The sequence below is a fragment of the Girardinichthys multiradiatus genome, chromosome 20 (assembly GCF_021462225.1).
Source record: "Girardinichthys multiradiatus isolate DD_20200921_A chromosome 20, DD_fGirMul_XY1, whole genome shotgun sequence".
NCBI classification, from domain to species: domain Eukaryota; kingdom Metazoa; phylum Chordata; class Actinopteri; order Cyprinodontiformes; family Goodeidae; genus Girardinichthys; species Girardinichthys multiradiatus.
This window is the reverse complement of record NC_061812.1, coordinates 4057918-4077334: the sequence shown is the minus strand read 5'-3', so window position 1 is coordinate 4077334 and position 19417 is coordinate 4057918. Positions and strand designations below refer to the sequence as shown.

Below are 19417 nucleotides of genomic sequence, written 5' to 3'. Positions count from 1 at the left end.
TAATAATTGTTGGTCACTTCCCTTTAGACCACCTGACAAACAGACCACAGTGTGTAAGACTGAAGGGTTGTGAGTCTAACCAGGTAGTCAGCAGCACAGGAGCACCACAGGGGACGGTACTCTCACCATTCCTTTTCACTCTGTACACCTCAGACTTCCAGTACAAGACAGACTCCTGTCATCTGCAGAAATACTCGGATGATTCTGCAGTCGTGGGGTGGATCAGAGATGGACAAGAAGCTGAGTACAGGAAGGTGGTGGACCGCTTTGTGGCATGGTGTGGAAACAATCATCTCATGTTGAACGTGACTAAAACAAAAGAGATGATTGTAGATTTTAAGAGAAACAGGAATAAGTCAAAAACTATTACTATCATGGGAGAAGAAGTGGAGGTGGTGGAGGAGTATAAATACCTCGGTGTTCACCTGGACAACAGACTAGAGTGGAGATGCAAGTGTGAAGCCATCTACAAGAAGGGACAGAGCAGACTGTACTTCTTGAGGAAGCTTAGGTCCTTTGGTGTTTGCAGCAAGATGCTGCATATCTTCTATAAGTCTATTGTGGAAAGTGAGATCTCTTCTCCATCATCTGCTGGGGAAGCAGCATCAGAGCCAGGGACTTAAAAAAGCTCAACAAGCTGATAAAGAAGACTGGTTCTGTTCTGGGGACTCCTCTGGAACCTCTGGAGATCATTGTGGAAAGACGGATTCTTCATAAAATGAAGAACATTATGGAGAACCCTGAGCATCCTCTTCATCAGACTGTCCTACAACAACAGAGTGTCTTCAGTCAGAGGCTTCTTCAGATCTGCTGTAAGACGGAGCGCTACAGGAGATCCTTCCTGCCCACAGCCATCAGCATTTACAACGGCTCTTTGAAGAAACCTTCATAATATGAGCTACAACAACATTTAATTTCCCTTTGGGATTAATAAAGTATTTTTGAATTGAATTTACGTTCTTGTTTGTGCTTTAGAAAGTTGGGTGTATTTGGATTTCGCTTTACTGTTCCTCCTTGTGAGTTAGTGTTGATCTTTTGATCTAGTTTTACCTTTGGTTTATTTTATAGTCTAGTTTCTCCAGCGTCCCTGTGTCTCCCAGTCCGGTCACCATAGTAGCCATTCATTCCCTCAGTCTTCACAGCCAGTTCTCGCACCTGTTTCCACTTCTCCTCTGATTATCTTAGCTTTCCTCTCATTGGTCCACTCTCCTCCTCTCCCCGCTTATATTCCTGGTTATTCTGATTACTCTCCGCTAGTTCCTCCGTTCTACTCCGTTTTACATCCCTGGAAAGTTCTGCTGGTGCTGTTTTCCCTCAGAAGACTCTGGTATGTTTAGTTTTTGGGAAACTATTTATGTAAAGCCTTTGAAATCTTTTTGATTAAAGAAGAAGCCTTCTCTCAACATGCTGCTCCCCAGTGTTTAATAATATCAATAATTCCTTTTATTTATAATGGACTTCATATCATTTTACTGATCTCAAAGTGCTACAGTTAAAGGAGTGTAAAAAAAGTAAAATTAATTAAAAATACATGGTGGCGCAGTTGGTAGAACTGTTGCCTTGCAGCAAGAAGGTCCTGGGTTCGATTCCCGGCCAGGGGTCTTTCTGCATGGAGTTTGCATGTTCTCCCTGTGCATGCGTGGGTTCTCACCGGGTACTCTGGCTTCCTCCCACAGTCCAAAAACATGCCTGTTAGGTTAATTGGTAACTCTAAAAATTGCCCTTAGGTGTATGAATGAGTGTGTGGTTGTTTGTGTGTTGCCCTGTGATGGACTGGTGACCTGTCCAGGGTGTATCCTGCCTCTCGCCCATAGACTGCTGGAGATAGGCACCAGCTTCCCTGCGACCCACTTATGGAATAAGCGGTAGAAAATGACTGACTAATTAAAAATAATAAAATTAGAAATGATTAAAATAAAGTTAAACTGTAACCAAACTGTGGCCGTTCCTAATGAAGAGCAGCTTCAAACCGGTTTCACTTCAGAATAAAAGGCCCAATAACTGAATAAACTGACGTAAAGCTATGTGTTATATTTATAATCAATTTAAAAGCTGAAATCCTACCTTCCTTTCCGTTTCTGCACTTTATAGAACATGACTGGACAGAAGATACTCGCAGTCACCAGTTAGAAAACATCAGAGAACAACAGCTTCATGAGGAACAAGGACCACAGCAGACAGGTCAGGGAGGAAGTTCTGGTTCAGCTTAAAGCAGGTTTAGGTTCTACAACAATATCCAAGCTTTGAACATCTCACAGAGCTCTGTTCAATCCATCATCCGAACATGAAGAGAGGATGGACCAACTGCAGACCTGCTAAGACATGGACGTCCACCTAAACTGACAGGAGAGCATTAATCATAGATGCAGCCAGAAGCCCCATGGTTTCTCTGGAGGAGCTGCAGAGATCCACAGTTTAGGTAGAAGAATCTGTTGAAAGGACAGTTCTTAGTTGTGAATTCCACACATCTGGCTGCAGAGGACTTCAGGCTGGATGGAGCTTTACTGTCCAGCAGGACAAAAAGGCTAAACATAAAGTATGTGGTTGTAATGTGACAAAATGTGAAAAACTACTACTGCAAGCACTGTACCTGGAACCACTGGTGATTCCTCTGTGTTCCAGAGTGTGTCCATAAACTGTATTTTTTTATTATTCCCTTTATGTTTTTTTCTCTCACAGACTTGTACTTTTCTGTTTCTGTTCTTAAAAACAAAATGGACCAAACAAAAACATATATATTTTTTTGACTTTCCTTTGTAGCCACTCACCCTGACTCAAATGAAGGGTTTAACTGAGCTTTGTCTGATTTCATTCAAGGCTGCCCTTTGGCTTCTGTAGGATGTGAGAAGGTTCAAACAAACGAATCAATGCAACGAGCCAAGTTTGCAGCAGCATCTCTGGCAGCTCTGCAGCTGTAATGCGGAGTAATGCAGTGCAACAACATTTACTGCTTCATTTAACAAAACATCATAGTTCCAATATGTGGCAGGATACGTTAGGTTTGATGAAGAACACTGACAATGTTAACAAGTCACATCTTTAGAAATTTTGTTATTGGACTTCTGTGTTCGTCATGGATTGTCCATAACTAACACCATGTTCAAGGGGGGTCGTGCCTCAAGTGGAGGAGTTCAAGTATCTTGGGGTCTTGTCCACGAATGAGGGGAAAAATGGAGATCGATAGACAGATTGGTGCAGTGTTAGCAGTAATGCGGGCGCTGTACCAGTCTCAGTCTGTCGTGGTGAAGAGAGAGCTGAGTCAAAAAGCGAAGCTCTCGATTTACCGGTCGATCTACGTTCCTACCCTCATCTATGGTCATGAACTTTGGGTCATGACCGAAAGTACGAGATCACGGATACAAGCGGCCAAAATGAGTTTCCTCTGCAGGGTGTCTGGGCTCTGCCTTAGAGTGAGAAGCTTGGTCATCCGGGAAGGACTCAGAGTAGAGCTGCTGCTTCTCCACGTCGAGAGGAGCCAGTTGAGGTGGCTCGGGCAGCTTGTTAGGATGCCTCCTGGACGCCTCCCTGGTGAGGTGTTCTGGGCACGTCCCACTGGGAGGTGTCCCAGAGGAAGATCCAGGACACGCTGGAGGGACTATGTATCTCGGCTGGCCTGGGAACGCCTTGGGATTCCCCCGGACGAATTGGCCCAAGTGGCTGGGGAGAGGGAAGTCTGGGTCTCTCTGCTTAGGCTGCTGCCCCCACGTCCCTACTCCGGAATACAATGGATGGATGGATGTTGCTTACATTCATCTACTTGACTGCTTGATAATTTTATCCCTAAAATGACAAAGTGCATTTTTAGATTCAGTTCTCTTGGATTATGTCCCTGTTCTCTCTCGCTGAAAGCAAGTTTTTTATTTGGAAGTAAATTATTTTCGTAGTGAATATTATTTGTAATGTTTTAAGATGATTCAGATCCTGAAATCTTAAAGCTTTTGATTTCAAAAAGACTTCATTTACATGCTCTCCATTTCCAGCCCTACTTATTAATCTGATGCCATGTTTCCAAACACACTGACAGTTTACAGAACGGATTAAATTTAATGAAACAAATAAAATAATTTTTTTTTAGGGAAATTAATCTGTAAATCATTGTACAACCAAAACATAAAAATGGTTTTGTAGGATTGCCTTATTAAAATAAACGCGTGCAGCTTACAAATGAATTTGTTTCTGGGAGACTCAATTCTTTAACATGGATTTTAAAGAGATTTCCATTTCTGGTCCATTCTCAGCATGAAAACAGAATTTGGGACTCTCTTTCTTTGAAAATAAAACGAGGTGTGATTTTAAAGGAAAGTCACTGGATATTTGTGGTCCTATTTACGATTGAACTGTAAAGAAAAAAGTCATGATTCAAGAAAGATTTATTGGAGTTTATTAAACATGTAATAAGTTACCAGTGAAGTTCAAGGAGTGAGCGGAAGTATAAACTAGATGAATGTGTAGCACTATTTAATGTACTTAAGGGACTAGATAGCATATGATATCAGAAGACTAAATTCATCTACTGGAGCTGTTGTCAGTAATCAATAAAAACAATTCAAAAGAATAACTACTTTCAATACCATGTATTTTATAGAAGAGAAAATTAAAGTGAACACCACAAGACACAAAACATACATAGAACCAAACAATAAATACAATATGTATATACACAGTACTGCAGTAGATCTTCCATATGAATGTGCACAAAAATCCTAGATTTCCCCTCCGGTCAGCACAATGTCTGACTGACACACATTTAAATAGTTCATGGTCGGGTTATCCAGATATTTAAGATGAAAATGTCCAATCGCAATTTGTTCCCAATGAAGAAGAGATGAATAATGGATTGTGTGTCGGTATAGTGAGAAGGAGGGGGGAATACTACGGACCATCAGCCTCCTACCAGACCAGTATGGAGTGAATTTCAAGTTCTCCTGGGCCAGCCAGTTGTCAGAAGCTCGCCATCCTTTAACCCTAAAAAGGGTCACCTGGCCAGTTCCATATATAGTTTCAGAAACAACATGTAAAGAATCAAACTACCGAGCCCATCCAAACCATCAATGACCTGTTCGGATCCAACGGGCCACATTCGGCTTCTCCTGGATGAGGGAGCTTCTCACCCTAAGGCCCATTTATCATATAGAAGAAGAGCAACTTCAGCACTCCAGATTGTCAGGACTGAGAAACGCTAAACTAAAGAGAAGGAATCTGAGTCACCATAAAATATTTCCTTTAGGGGTTACCAACACACTGATGACTGATGTTTTCGTCATATCCAACACCTCAGTGCTTGGCGGGCAGTTTATCACAGAGCCTCAGGTCTCATGGACTGAAAGCTGGGATGGAAATGTAATCAAAAATAATCTTAAAGAACATGTCGCCTCAACAATTTTAATTTTGTTGTAATATCTCTGATAAAAGCACCAGGCAGAACTATTCTAACACGGTATTGTAGTAATTAACTTTCTGACGGAATACCCCTTTAAGAGGCTCTCAGCAGAACTTCTGCGCTTTCATCCAGGAGCCAAACTCGGCGGCCCTTCCCCTCCCCTCCCTGCTGCAGATCAGTGGTTCGCCCCAGCCGGCTCGCAGCTGCAGTTTGCTCCCTCTGCACCGACAGACGCTCAGTCTGAGCTGCAGCCTGGTCTCTGAGCCTCTCCTCCTGATTTCTGTCTGCTTTGCTCCTCTCTCTTCAGCATCTTTAAGCGGTTTTTGCTCCCTCAGCGGTAGGTCGCTCCTCCCTTTCTTCTCCCTTTTCTTTTCTTTTTGCTGTAAATTGTTGGTTTTCTGCGGCCCTTTGCTGGAGTTTTTCTTCTGTCAGTATCCAGGATTGTTGTGGAAGGAAAACTCATCACAGGACGTCGCTTCCGTTAAATTACATTTGTTCTTTTTTAAGCCAGGAATCTTTTTGGTGTGCTTGTTTTATTTTCACCAATTTTGTCCGCTTTTATTTATTTTCTGTCTTTTCTATTTTAACACCTGTTAAACTGAAGCTTTGCTCATGCAGTTTTGCGCTGAGTGAACGCAGCGTGGATGTGGATGTTACTGATGCTGATGTTGGGGATGCTTGATCAGCTGTTGCTCAGGCAGCTCCTGTTATCTAAAGGCTGGTTCCTCTGCTGTGCTGCTGGTCCTGCACACTGATGTCAGTCGTGAATCTTGGTAAGTGTCGGTTTCTGGCTGTTTTTCCACTCGCACAGGAAAACACGCGTGTACCTGTGCTTGTTGCACTGAGGCAGAGCTGGAGCAGCTGACAGGTCTTGTTGGATGTTTAATCCACGCATGATTTTATTCTCAGTGGAAAGCACCAGATAAGCTGGTTTAGCTGTAACTCACTTATGAATTGTCTGTAGTGTGTTTAAAGTTGGAAATCTTCATTTTGATTCAATGTATTTTAACCTTAAATCAAACGCAGGAGGAAGCCTGTAATGTAATTAGGGTGATTATTAACATATTGACAGACCAGCAACTTTCCTTTTCAGATCAGTGTGATTCATTTACTGAAGTTTTTAGCATTTTTAAAATATTTTCTCTGCTCAGTGATGTTTTTAATATGCTGAAGTTAAAGTGCTTCATGTGGGAGTTGGTGCTGCCAACTGGAGCGCCAAAAGGCTGTTATTTTGACATTACTGTTGTTAGGATTATGATTATTGATTAATTAATATTAATCAAGAATTATAATTAAAAATCATAATTTGAGAAAATCAATTTCTTAACCAAAAATCCTCATTTATGAATCAAGATTAGGGATGTCTTCTGGTGTTGTAATTGTGGCTCAACGCCTTTGATAATTACAACCGTTAAATACTCAGTAATAATTGATAACTATTACCAGAGATGTCATTGTTTAATGGACCGTTTCTGCCGAAACGTGGAGAACTTTAACCTTATTTTGATTGACAAATCACAATTGCACAAAATAAACACAAACGACTTCTCTTTATCTACGTGAATATTTATTAAATCACAGCCTGAAACACCTCGCTATTCCGATTCAATAATCTTCACCTAATCAAACATGCAAAGTTCTACGTAAAATATCTAACTAAACAAAATAAAAACAGCAGTGAGTGTGTATGAGATCAAACCAGCAGTTATGGCAAAATAAAAAGGGTTGAACGAAGCTTTGGGATCGCCCCTCCCAAAGTGTAGCTCAGCAGGACACAGGTCATAAAACCCCCAAGCAAAGTTGTAAACTCAGCCCACACACTGGCAAACCAGTAAAACATGAAGTTGAAAACAAAGAAAATGGTTGATTTTCACCATAACGTTATTATAGCAGTGCAGTTTCTCAGCGCACCAGCGCTCAAGTGTTCGCACAGTAAAAACACAACTTGCGAGACTCGGCGGCCTCAGAAATCAACAATAATCAAGTTTCAATAAGATGGCATGCACATACAATTCAGAACACATTAGACTATAATTGGCGATTCTAATTGCACTAAAACCTACTCTACCCTGCCCACGCTATTCCTAATAAAGAAATGAAAATAAAAGGTGGATTTTACTTGTCTTTGTCTCCTCTGAGCAGAGGGAGAGAGAGAGGGTTGAAGAGCTCCACGCGTCCGCGGAATCTCAGCAAAGCGGTCCGTTTTCTTCTTTGGTGGCCTCCGTGGCAGAAAGGTAGAAAATAATGACGGACCATCACTAGTCGACTGGTACAAAACAAGGAGGGAAAATTACGTCTCCTTGAAACTCCGTGGTTTTCTGGTTACGTGTTAAACCCACGTCTTCAATTGGTAAAGTTGAAAACTTACAAGCCTTCTTATTCCTGTAAGCTTAATTCGCTTAGTTTCTCATTGGCCAACGAAGGAGAATGAATAAAATCCACATGGGACTTTTTCTCCAGAGGGATGCGCTTCGGTTGCTGGTCCGGTTTCCAGCGTGAAAAGCAAATGGTGGGCCGTCTCATACTCTCATATGTTATATAGTTGGCGGTGGCCTCAGGGCTGCGACGCCCCCGTCTTATCAGCCACGGTGCCCGCTGGGATTTGTAGGAACAGGTTATCCTGCGGTACAAAATGGCCGATGACGTTGGAAAGGCATAGTGGCGTCCAGCAACGTGCAAATGGTCCAATATCAGCAAACAAGTGGTCCACCACTGTATAAGCGAAATGAAGCAGCTTTTAATCAGCATTCGAATTAAAACCATCCAAAAACTCAATGAAAACGACTGCAGTCAGCTCAAATAATCTCATCTGGTGACTTTGTGATACTTGTGATAACAGACCTGAATGGATTTGTTGGACAATTTAACCCTGAAGCCTAATTCAAACAGCAGAGGTGAATTATTCTGCAGAGACAGGACTCTGCATGTGGAGTCGCAGATCAGAAAAGAAAAGGAGCTGGGGCTGCAAGACATTAGAAAAATATACCATACACAATAATATTGGTGAATGTTAAGGTAATGATAAGACTTGCAGGAAATAAATAAATAATTCCAGTCTTAATGCCTTTTTCCTTTGGTTTATAGCAGACATAGACCCAGATAATGAGTCCTTTATCCTGTTGATGGAACAAACCATTTCCATGTCAATACGAAGATTTTATTGGAAACCTTGCTTCTGGTCGACACCTGCTGGGTTTTTTTAAACTGAAATATCAGTTTCTGTAACAACAGCTGTAGTTTCTTTATGACTGGACCACATTAACACCTCTTTACCTTCTAAAACTGTTTAGGCTGCACGAAACAGCAAGTGTCTCCAAATTTATTACAGCCACAGACAGCCTGAATGCACGATAATTCGCAAACATTTATTGTAGTAGGCACTTCTTTCTGATACGGAGATGGCTTATAAATTTGCAATATATTGTGCAGCCGTAGTGACGACTACAATCAGAATCAGATGATCAGAATTGGCTTTATTGGCCAAGATTGTGTTCTCAAACAGGGGATTTGACAGTTTAACATAGTAGAGACATTAGGCATAAATGTATAGACTTTACAGGGCATAAAATAAAAACAACAATATGAACATTTATGTCCAACCAATACTTTTTCAAAAAGACAAGTAAGACTAATGCAAATATGGTTCATTAGTTTCCCAGCAGAGTAGCTGACCACTCAGGCTGGAAGGTGATCATCAGGGAAACAGCCTGGAGGAGAAACTGTCTCTGTGGCGACTGGTTTTTACAAACAGAGCTCTGTAGCACCGCCCTGGAGGTAAAAATCTGAATACTTTGTGTCCAGGATGTATGCAGAGATGTTTGCTGCCCTGTTCCTGACCCTTGACCCGAAGTGATCCACAGTAGACACAGTTATTGGTCACATTCACATGTCAGCAGTTGTTCACCATGAGGAATTAGTCCTAAACTGATGTGAGCAGCATAAGTGATGTCAGGTTTTCATAGTAATCTGAATTTAAAAAGCAGATAGTGACATCGTAACAGCCGCTACCCTGTCTTGCTGGTTTGTGTTTAACGTGCAGACTGTTTGGACTTGGTGCAGAAAATCCTCTTACCCCAAAGAGTCTGTGGGGTAAGATCAGTGAGGCTGTGGGATCTGAAGTTATCTTGTGTGTGTTTTTATTCCCAAACAGCAAAGATATCCAGATCTGCTTGTATAGTTTACAGCTAAACAGAGATGTATGTGTTCTATTTTATAAGCACAGTTGATGTGTAACGCTTCAGTGTTTAATTCAACCCCTGCAGCCCTTCCTGCCTTATACTTTCTGCTCTGTCTGCAGTCTGCTGAAAAGCCTGAAAAGTTGATTAAAGAGGAATTAAAGTCTTCATTATTCTCTTGTTGACTCATGTTATTGATGCATATTACACCATTTTGTTTTTCATTAACTGAGAGGATGAAGAAGAGAAATTGATCAAACTTCTTCTTGCTGCTCTCCATCCATCCACTGACAGGTTTCCAGCTTCTCAGGAATTTGAGTTTTTGTGATTACCTGGACCCCTGTATGTGACCATCTCCTGCTTTGGTGTGTTTACACTTAATAACATATTTAGATAACATATTTAGAAAGGCAAAAGAAACGGTATTAAACTGAGAAATTACGATGAAGTTGTTAATATGTTTTCTTTGTAGTTGTAACTGAACCTTCGGCGGTTATTGGACGTTCTGTGTTGACATGAGATTCTGTACTGGTTTGTGACCTTTGAAAATCACCTCTTCATGAGTATCTAGGTTTTGCTGTTTTAATCTAACTAGAATAAATATAAAAATGTCAGATCTTACAGTTCATCTCTAACTCTTAAAAGCTAAACATAAAGGATAGGCTTCATGCAGCTTTGTTACACACTGTGTGCTGTTCTTCAGTGATTTTAGGCCTCTGATTATTTAAGTTTCTTCAATTTATTTGACTGAATTTTGACTGTGTTTTCAGCCTAATTTCATTGCATTCAGCAGCATTTATAATCCCACTGTGCAGAAACATTGCCTCTAAAGTATATCATGTCCCTAATTTCAGGCAAAAATGAGATATGATGAAAATCTTAGGAGGTGTTGTCAGGTGAAAAGCTGTTGGGGGCAAAACTGAACTGTCTGAATGCCTCTTTGAAGGCCTAAAAAGCCCCTTCTGGAAATGATTGCAAGGTTTTATGAGCATCCTTCTGCATTCACACTAAAAAATCATGTTTAAAGAAAGAAGACGTCTTTAAAATCTAGAGCAAATCTCTACAGATTGATGAAATAAACAACAATAACAGTGATGGTTCCACTTTAATTATTGTTTCCAGGTTTACATGCTGACAGATGTGTGTGTAAACCTTTAATTTCATTTGGTGTAAATGAATAAAAAGTCATAAAGCTCTGTAAAACACACAGAGCTGAGTGCCATAATGGAAACTATAATTGTAAGTTACTGCAGCCATGACATTCTCAATCACTGAGAAGGCACGCTTTCGCTGCAGCAGACGGCTCCACTGATAGGAAACAGAAATGTCAGCAGAAATAAATAAAAAATGGCTCACATTTATACTGAAATGTTAATTATTCAGGGCCTCTAGGCTGATGATGAATGCATGTTGCTGCACTTTTGTCACTATGTGCAGAAAATCATTTATTTCTTTCCAGACACAAAAAATGTTGTTTGGGTTTAACAGAGTTAATCATGATGTGGGCAGAGCTAAAAGGTGTCAATTAGGTTCGACTTCATGATTGGTGGCTTTACTCTGCATAACTGAAACGTGCATCGTAACTTGATTTGAGCAAAAAGATACTTGATCAGTGTAAACAGTACCTGCTTCTGCCATGTTACCTGGGAGCTTTCGGATTCACATGCAGGAAACCAATAGGAGACCCAAACAAATGATAAACGTTCAGTTGAAGTGGGGGTTCCTTATGGAGAGGTTCTGGAATCACTGTGAAAGAAAGGAGGGATAGTTGAGCTCAGAAAATTCTTCAACTAGGAATTCTGAAATGATTTGAAGGAGGGTTTACGGATCACGAGGAGGAGTTCAGAGCCCAGGAAGGTTTTTAGGTCTCTGGGATTAAAGTCTGTGTGTGAGATTAAATGTTGGAGGAGGGCAGCGTTGGAGGGTGGACAGGTATGAGGAAGCGGAGTCTTGCAGTGAGCCAGTAACGCGATCCAATCAGAGAGGAACAGGAAATCGTCTTGAGGCAAGAAAATCCAGGTACGGCTTGAGCAAAAAACCTTGGAAAAAGCAAGAAGTCAAAATTAGATAAAGCGACAAAATCAATCAAATAAAGGAGATCAACATGAGGCTAGAGGTACCACAAATGATGACTCTCACGCGTCAACTGATCTGTTGGCAGCTCTTAAGCTCCAGCTTATGAGCCCAAATGGAAAGCTGGTGTGCAGCCCTGGGCAGCTCGACCCGAGAAAAAAGCACACAGACCCAAAACCCGATCCCTGACAACTTCCTCCCATTCAGGGTTGCAGGGAAATATAAGGAACCTTAGCTGAAGTTGGGATTATGGAGCATGAGGATGGCTGTGGATGCATCAGTTTGAGGTGAAAATGTTTTAAATCTAGGAAACATAGATTGCTATGCAGACATTGTGGTGCAAGCTCACACTTGGTAAGATAAAGTTCTAGGTTTACTTTCTTACTTCTGATTTACATCCATAGTTAGAGACTGTAACTTTCTGCTCCTATTCACATATTTTTCTTTTTATCCTGTTAGAATGCAGGGCTGGGGGGTTCTTTGTGAAATGTCTACCTCTGAGTGTGCTGGGATCATCGTTATTTCAGATGTTTCTCAAACGGATCCAGAAGGATGCGGATGTTACCCCAACATCACTGACAGTGTTGGATATTTTCCTTCAGCCAAACTATGTCGTCATCTTGATTAACAGTGAATCCACAATGAATCACAGTAATTCAGATGATCAAAAAAAGTTTTATTTCTGTAATTTAAATTAATAAAGTGAAACTCAGATATTACTTAGAATGATTGCGCACAGGTGATATATTTAAAACATTCAAACGACAGATGTAGCCCAGGTGTGTGGTGGCTCCTCACATTCTGACTCCAGCTGCAGTTCTTCCCTTGGAATCTACCAGAAACTCTTGAATGGCCTTTGCTTTCACCATCCTCTCAAGGGTGCGGTAATCCCTGTGGGTTGTGCGCTATTTCTATTCAATTCATTTTTTATTTATATAGCACCAATTCACAACACATGTCGTCTCAAGGTTCTTCACAACAGTCAGGTTCATACATTCCAATTAATCGTAATCATTGAACAGTTCAGTCAGATTCAGTTATTTATTCAAATTGGATAAAAAGTTTTTCTATCTAAGGAAACCCAGCAGATTTCATTCAGTCAGTGATTTGCAGCATTCACTCCTCCTGGATGAGCATGTAGAGACAGTGGACAGTCACTGGTGTTGACTTTGCAGCAATCCCTCATACTGAGCATGCATGTAGCGACAGTGGAGAGGAAAAACTCCCTTTTAACAGGAAGAAACCTCCAGCAGAACCAGAACCAGGCTCAGTGTGAGCGGCCATCTGCCACGACCGACTGGAGGTTTGAGAGAACAGAGCAGAGACACAAAGAAGCACTGATCCAGGAGTACTTTCTATGGGAAGGAAAAGTAAATGTTAATGGATGTAGCTCCTTTAGTCATTTCATCTAGAAAGAAAGAACAGATAAACTCTGAGACAGTTTTCAAGGTTAGAGTCTGAAAGAGAGCACATAGAGTTAGTGACAGTAGAAGCTCAGTCAGTAGCCATGTCTAGGAGAGAGAAAGGGTTAAACACTGAAAGACAGGGCTATGTGGATCATCTGTAGAAGGTGAGCATTAAGTTGTTGCCAGCAGAAGCTCGGACGATTCCCCTCTCCAGAAAGGTGTCACAGGTAGACACAGAGCCAGGCCAGGTGTAGCTTCTAGGAAGAGAAAAGAGTGAACATAAAGTAAAAAACTGAAATAACAGCAAATAATGCAAAATTGGAGAGTAGTGTGAGAATGTAGTGAAGAGGGTGAAAGTGGTCATTATGTCCTCCAGCAGCCTAAGCCTATAGCAGCATAACTACACAGAAAGTTTCAGTTCAGATTATTTAGTTAAACGGCGCTTATTTACAACAATGTCGTCTCAAGGAACCTCACAAAGGGTCCCTCTGATGGTCATTGTTATACTAAAACTACAAGGATTGGGATACCTCTCTCTGTCAGACTGATTATAACCATTGGAAAAGAGAAGGGGTCATACAGGTAGCAGAAATGGAGGGTGTGTTTGCACCTCAACCATAACTGAGCCGGTTTAGGCTAAACCTGACTCCCCCTTACTCCAACCAACAGGGAGGGAGGAAGGCTACCTCACTGATAAACTAAGTCACTCTAACTATAAGCTTTATCAAAAAGGAAAGTTTTAAGCCTAGCCTTAAAAGTAGACAGGGTGTCTGCCTCACGGACTAAAACTGGGAGCTGGTTCTCTTTCCACTCAATTTTCTATTAATATGTGGCTTAATTAATTAATTAATTATGTTGCTTAGCCTCTTTTTGGTGGATGTCAGTGACTGTCAGCTGGACGACTGTCAACTGAATATTTAAGGTGATATCATAGCTTTTCTCTATGTCGTCTAAGATAATTTGCTTGTATGCTTCTTCTCAATGTGGCTTTTGAGACTCTTGACGGCTAGGAAAGTTAGCTGCGTGCTGCAAAGAGGCAGATGCAAAGCTGAAAGGACATGATTCGAAACGGATGGTTGATGTGAAACGTGTTGATATATTTTTTTGTTTTTATATAAAAAGTAAAACAGAAGCAACAACAAAGTTGGTTGAAAGTTTCAAAGATTACCTGATTTCTATATTTTAATGGATCTTTTGATCAGCATGTCCTCTTATTCTCAGTGCACATCACTAATTCATTTCTCTTCATAAAATGCACAACAAATAAAATATTTTAAACAAATTAAACAAATTAGGACTGCCACAGGGGAACCCATCCAGGCCAAGCAGAACCCATATAGGTCTCAGGTACACCTGATGGCTGGGATTATTCCTGCTAATCCTTTGGTTTGTATTAAGCTGCAGGATCAGAGAGTTCAAAAAAGCCCCTTTGTGTGAAGGTATCAATATCCTAAACCTCCATTTAATTAAATATAGATGAAACCTAAATGACAACCCAAACCCACTCGTGGCTCTGCGGGTCAGAGGAGGAGGAGAGGAGATGTGATCATGTTGTAGCATGCTTCCTGTGTCCCCATCCCGATGAGCTATCACCTCGACTTACAACTGGACAGAAGTCGGATCAGAACCAGGCTTGTCTTGTTTGGCAGTTAGAGGATGAGTCCGTGACACAAAGACCCCCCCTCCCTGGTTTGGACAGAGATAATCATCAGAGGGTGGACTGGGGTTAATAAAAGAAACAGACTGACATGCTCAGACCTCTCCTCCCCAGCGACCTCCCACACTGAAACTGGAGGAACATAGGTCCTTTACTGCTTCTGATCACACAGTGGAAGCAGTCTGACAGTTTTGCTTTGCATGTTCCCTCAGTAATAGAAATATTAGAAAATATGACATTAGTTGCGATATCTGCATATTTTCTTCTTTCCTCTCTGTCTCATCTGTGCTTCCATCGCTCTGTGACCTTTAGCATTCAACGTTATTAGTGTCTGCTCTGAGTTTCTGCTGCAGTGAGACTCTGTTGAACCAGCTAAATATTACATTAGCATAAAAATGCAAGTTTATAACACTTATATATTAACCAACAATTATTGCACTCAATACAGTCCTTTGCGTTCTGAATGTTGCACACAGATATTGTGATGACGATATATTCATGATGTGTTGTGCAGCCTTGCTTAGTGATCCATTAGATGATTTTGTTATAATTGTTAAAAATGAAACATTACCAGAAACCGGCAGCTGTATAAATATCTGTTTAACAATGCAGTGTTTTCTGTTGACAGTGGAGTTCATGAATATGCTTTTGTGCTCCAGTTAGGCTGTGGAAGCTCTTGGCTCTCTGGTTGTTTTCTAACTGAGCCACTTGTCTTCAATCTTTCATCCAGTGTCTTAGTCAGCATCATTCTTTCCTCCTCTGTCTGTTATTGAGCTATTTGTGTCATTGCTGAAATGTTTAGCTGCTTTCTCATTAATGTAAATTGCCTTTGTAGGTTTGCTTTTCTCCATGCAGCCAGAAGCTGAGGAGTTACAGTGTTTGGAAACTTTTCCACCTCCCTGATTCAGCAGAAACAGATGGAGACCTGTTCTCCCTGCTCACTTCTCCATCTTCTTTTCTTTTTCTTCTCACCTCTCTTTCTGTTGTTGTTATCATCATCTATCTCATTTGTAGTTAAATTTCGAATTTCTCTTTATTCGTACTGTCTGGGGGGTAACATGATCTGCAGAGGAACTTGTTTCTGAAACTTTTAAAAAGGTTCAGAATAACCGAATTAAAACGCACCAGTTAAGACTAAGTGATCATTTTCACGGTTTATGTGCTGCTGCTTCGGTTTTAGGGCCATTTACATAGAAATAAACATGTCTAATTGAAATCCAGTTGATTTCATGAGATTTATTTTAGTAGTTTACATTCGGTCCAGCAGCATTAATTCTGTATTTCAGACAAAATGTACATGTTGGTATTTCAGTGCAGACCCAATTGGATCTGATTGGTTTATCAGAATGCTAACTGGTTTGCCCCATAGTTCGTACAGAGGTTTAAACTGTACAAAGACCCATTAACGCAGTTTCTAAGTTTAAATCTATTTGTGTCTTTTTTTTTTAGCTTGCTTACACACTGTTTCTTATCAACAGTTTATGTGTTCACGAGTCACGCAATATCTTGCATTATCAGTTTAGCTTATCGTGGCTGAGCCCAGACTAAATGAACAGTAAAAACAGAATATAAAAATAATTTTTAATGTGAGTGCTGAAGATGCAAAAGACGGAACAAGACAAACAAAAAGTGTTGCACAATAATTAAAGAAATATATGTAGTATAAATATGTATTCATTGATGTAGTCATGCCCACCTGCCACTACTGAACGGTCCCCATTGCTGGTGTGGAAAACCAGGAAACCTTGAAGAGCATCCAGTCCACCCCTATAGCACCACCTAGCTTGAACTTCTCCCATCCACTCATTGTCTATATTTGCTCATCCTTGCAGGGTCATTGGGGGCTGATGGAAGGACCTTGTTATTCCAAGGTGACAGTGCTTAAAACTGCACCACTGTGTGGCCTCAATTCGATTCATTCAATCACTCAGTGTATATAGCATCAAATCCCAACTGAAGTAATCTCAAGTCACTTTAGACTCGGGTGCAATTCAGATGGAGTTATAAATTTTCCAATTTGGTCCAAATTCAGCTCAGATCAATTCAGTTTATCCCCAATATAATGCAAACTTATGCTGTAAATTGATACTAATTATAATAAAGCACAACCAGAGTCCTTTAACTTTATTAAACCCGTTGGTACAAAGTTAAGCCCAACCGACGGCATCAAGTCGTTGACTTGCATGTGGCAGCAGTGGGAAGGAACGGCCCCATTGTAGCAGGAGGTAAACCTGCAGCAGAAGCAGCCTCAGACTATCTGGGAACATGATTGTTTTGAGGCTGCAGCTTGGAAGAAGCTGACCAATGAGGAGCCAAACCTGACTGACACAACGCAACATGAAATCAGTGTAAAAAGGTAAAATTCATAAAACATTATCTGTCAACTAAAAATAGAAACATCCACAAATCATCACAGTCAACGTCATCAACACCACATCCAGTGTTAAATAAATAACACAAACCAGCAGTTAAACCTGTAGTTAAAAATTAAACTGATCCCTGACAACAATTTTAGGTTTTTACTTTTCCTTGAGCCCGTCTTTCTCTTGCTGCTGTTTTTCCCCCCTTCTGTAAAACATGATTGGAGAATTTACCGCTAATTTGTCAGCAGACCAGCTAATAACTACTGCACACAGGCAGCTCCTGGAGAAACTGCTGTATTACTGAGCATTACGTCATCTTACACAACCGCAGGGCAATAAAGAGTTAAGATTATAAAGACGACGCTCATAAACTGGCCCATAGATATTTCTTTGCTTCTTCACTTGGCCGCTTCAGTGTTGTTTGTTATTCTGTCAAGTGTTTCCCTGTTGATATCTGGAGCTGCTGCCAAACACATTGGCTCCCATCTCCTACATCCATCATCCATTTATTCATCATAAACCCCGGTCCACTCATCCAGCTGCCACCCGCTGTTTCTGGGACCCTGGGGTTTGTCTGCACCTTTTGATCCATTAGGTTAGTCGCAGTGACAGCACTGTCAGCACATCGTTTATCATACGTCCGCCTGAGAATTTTAAGCTGTCTGCTCAAACTTTAACTTTATGTTTGATAACACTGTGTCACATGACCCTATGTACTGCATCTCCTAAGCTTCTTTTCTACTCTTATCCATCAATCCCATGCACTTCTCATGTGGAATATGTGCATGAAAAAGTCACTAATAGCAGAATGTCTCTAAACATGAAATAATAGGATTGTACTCAGCACTGTACTACGAGTGTCTAAGATATCGTCGTCGAGAAACTTCTACTCACTGCTCGAGTGACGAATTTTTAGTTTCTGAAAGAAAGGCTGCTTGTCAGAGGAAGAATTGCAGGAGGATAAGTTGTATTTTATCAAACTGTATTTAATCAGAAAAGAGAGTATTAACAATCTGTATACAGTGACCTTTTCCGTTCTACTGCAAGCAACGAGCTCTCAGGAACAAAAAAGGATGTCTAACTTAACATTATAGGGTTTTTATAGCATCTAATTCTAGGTGGGGCAGAGACTGGTTTAAGAAGCAGTCAGCCTTTTAACATCATCTTTTTCTGGGAATGTGTTTTGCATCTTATCCATGTAGGAAGTTCCTCCTCTGCAACAACTGAAAGTTATCACCTGCAACGACTACACACACACATACACATACTTGTTCATACCCAGTTCCTCCCACATGGTATCCTGGTGTTCCCACAGTTGCAGCTGGTTTCCTCATAACAGGGCTGTTGTCCTTTAACTTAACAAAACAGGGTGTTAGAGGAAACATTGTCTCACCTCTGAGAGCCAAGGTTGTTCAGATATTATGCAGACGTTACTGAAAGCACAAAGTTCAACATTCTGACAATATTTAGCACACTTAGTGGAAGAAAAACTTTAACCTGAAGGCTTAATCTGAAGCACAGCACTGTTAGAGCTCTGATGTAAGTTTAGTAGGTTGTGACTGGTCCTACAGGCTCATTTATGTTGGTAAGACTAGAAAATTACCCCTGTCCTCTGTTTTAACAATACTCTACTTATTAAATGTGTTTACTGGTCAAAATAACAACCTATTACGGACTCAAAGTCCAATATATACAAAAAGACACACTCACAACAAACAATAATAAAAACCAACAAATTAAAAAGTCACATTAAAAAGACAAATGTACCAGAGTCTCCACATCCTGGACTGGTAACGAATGGCACTACATCTGATATCAACTACTGGCATAACAACTTGATTTACAGACTCATTCAACTCATTTAATAAAACCATACATACGTTTAGGCAAGTTAGCTTGCAGCGTGTTTAATCCTACTGAGACAAACATGTCACTTGCACTGGTCCATCTAGGCCTCCTGAGAAGCACACGTAAATCGTCAATGTAGGCCACATGCAGCCTTTGCAAGATTCCTTTTTTATACTTGGGCTGTACTCAGAGGTGTACATTTCCCATGTTTTTGATAAATTGTGGACATATTTTGTATTTTATTTCTGCATAATCAACAAAGAGAAGGTAGAGAGGAATGCTGACCATTAGGAAACTGAGTAAAATATTAGTTTCATGATTTTTCACACAAAGGTAAAGAACATAAATGTATAACATGATCTAGATGCTTTTGAGACAGAAAAGCAACAATTATTCCTACTTAGGCCATCTAACAGCACATTCATTAATAACGGTATAATAATGTTATTTAGATCATTTATGGGCTGCACGGTGGTACAGTTGGTAGCGCTGCTGCCTTGCAGCAATAATGTTCT

At 40.6% G+C, this 19417-nt stretch overlaps 2 protein-coding genes across 6 annotated transcripts in view; both read left to right on the top strand.

Annotated features, from left to right (window-relative positions):
- The window catches only part of LOC124856956 (nuclear factor 7, ovary-like), a 605901-nt gene that overhangs the window by 91617 nt on the left and 494867 nt on the right, over positions 1-19417 (top strand). The gene's annotated exons all lie outside the window — the stretch shown is intronic.
- Positions 5407-19417, top strand: part of raly (RALY heterogeneous nuclear ribonucleoprotein) — a 100407-nt gene continuing 86396 nt past the window's right edge. Inside the window, exons 1-2 of one of the 5 annotated variants that reach the window (XM_047347970.1) lie at positions 5410-5717; positions 5999-6153. The gene's annotated coding sequence lies outside the window, so the exon portion shown is untranslated. Of the gene's footprint in view, positions 5718-5984; positions 6154-19417 lie in introns of all 5 variants that reach the window. The other 4 variants (XM_047347971.1, XM_047347974.1, XM_047347973.1 and 1 more) reach the window with 4 other exon arrangements.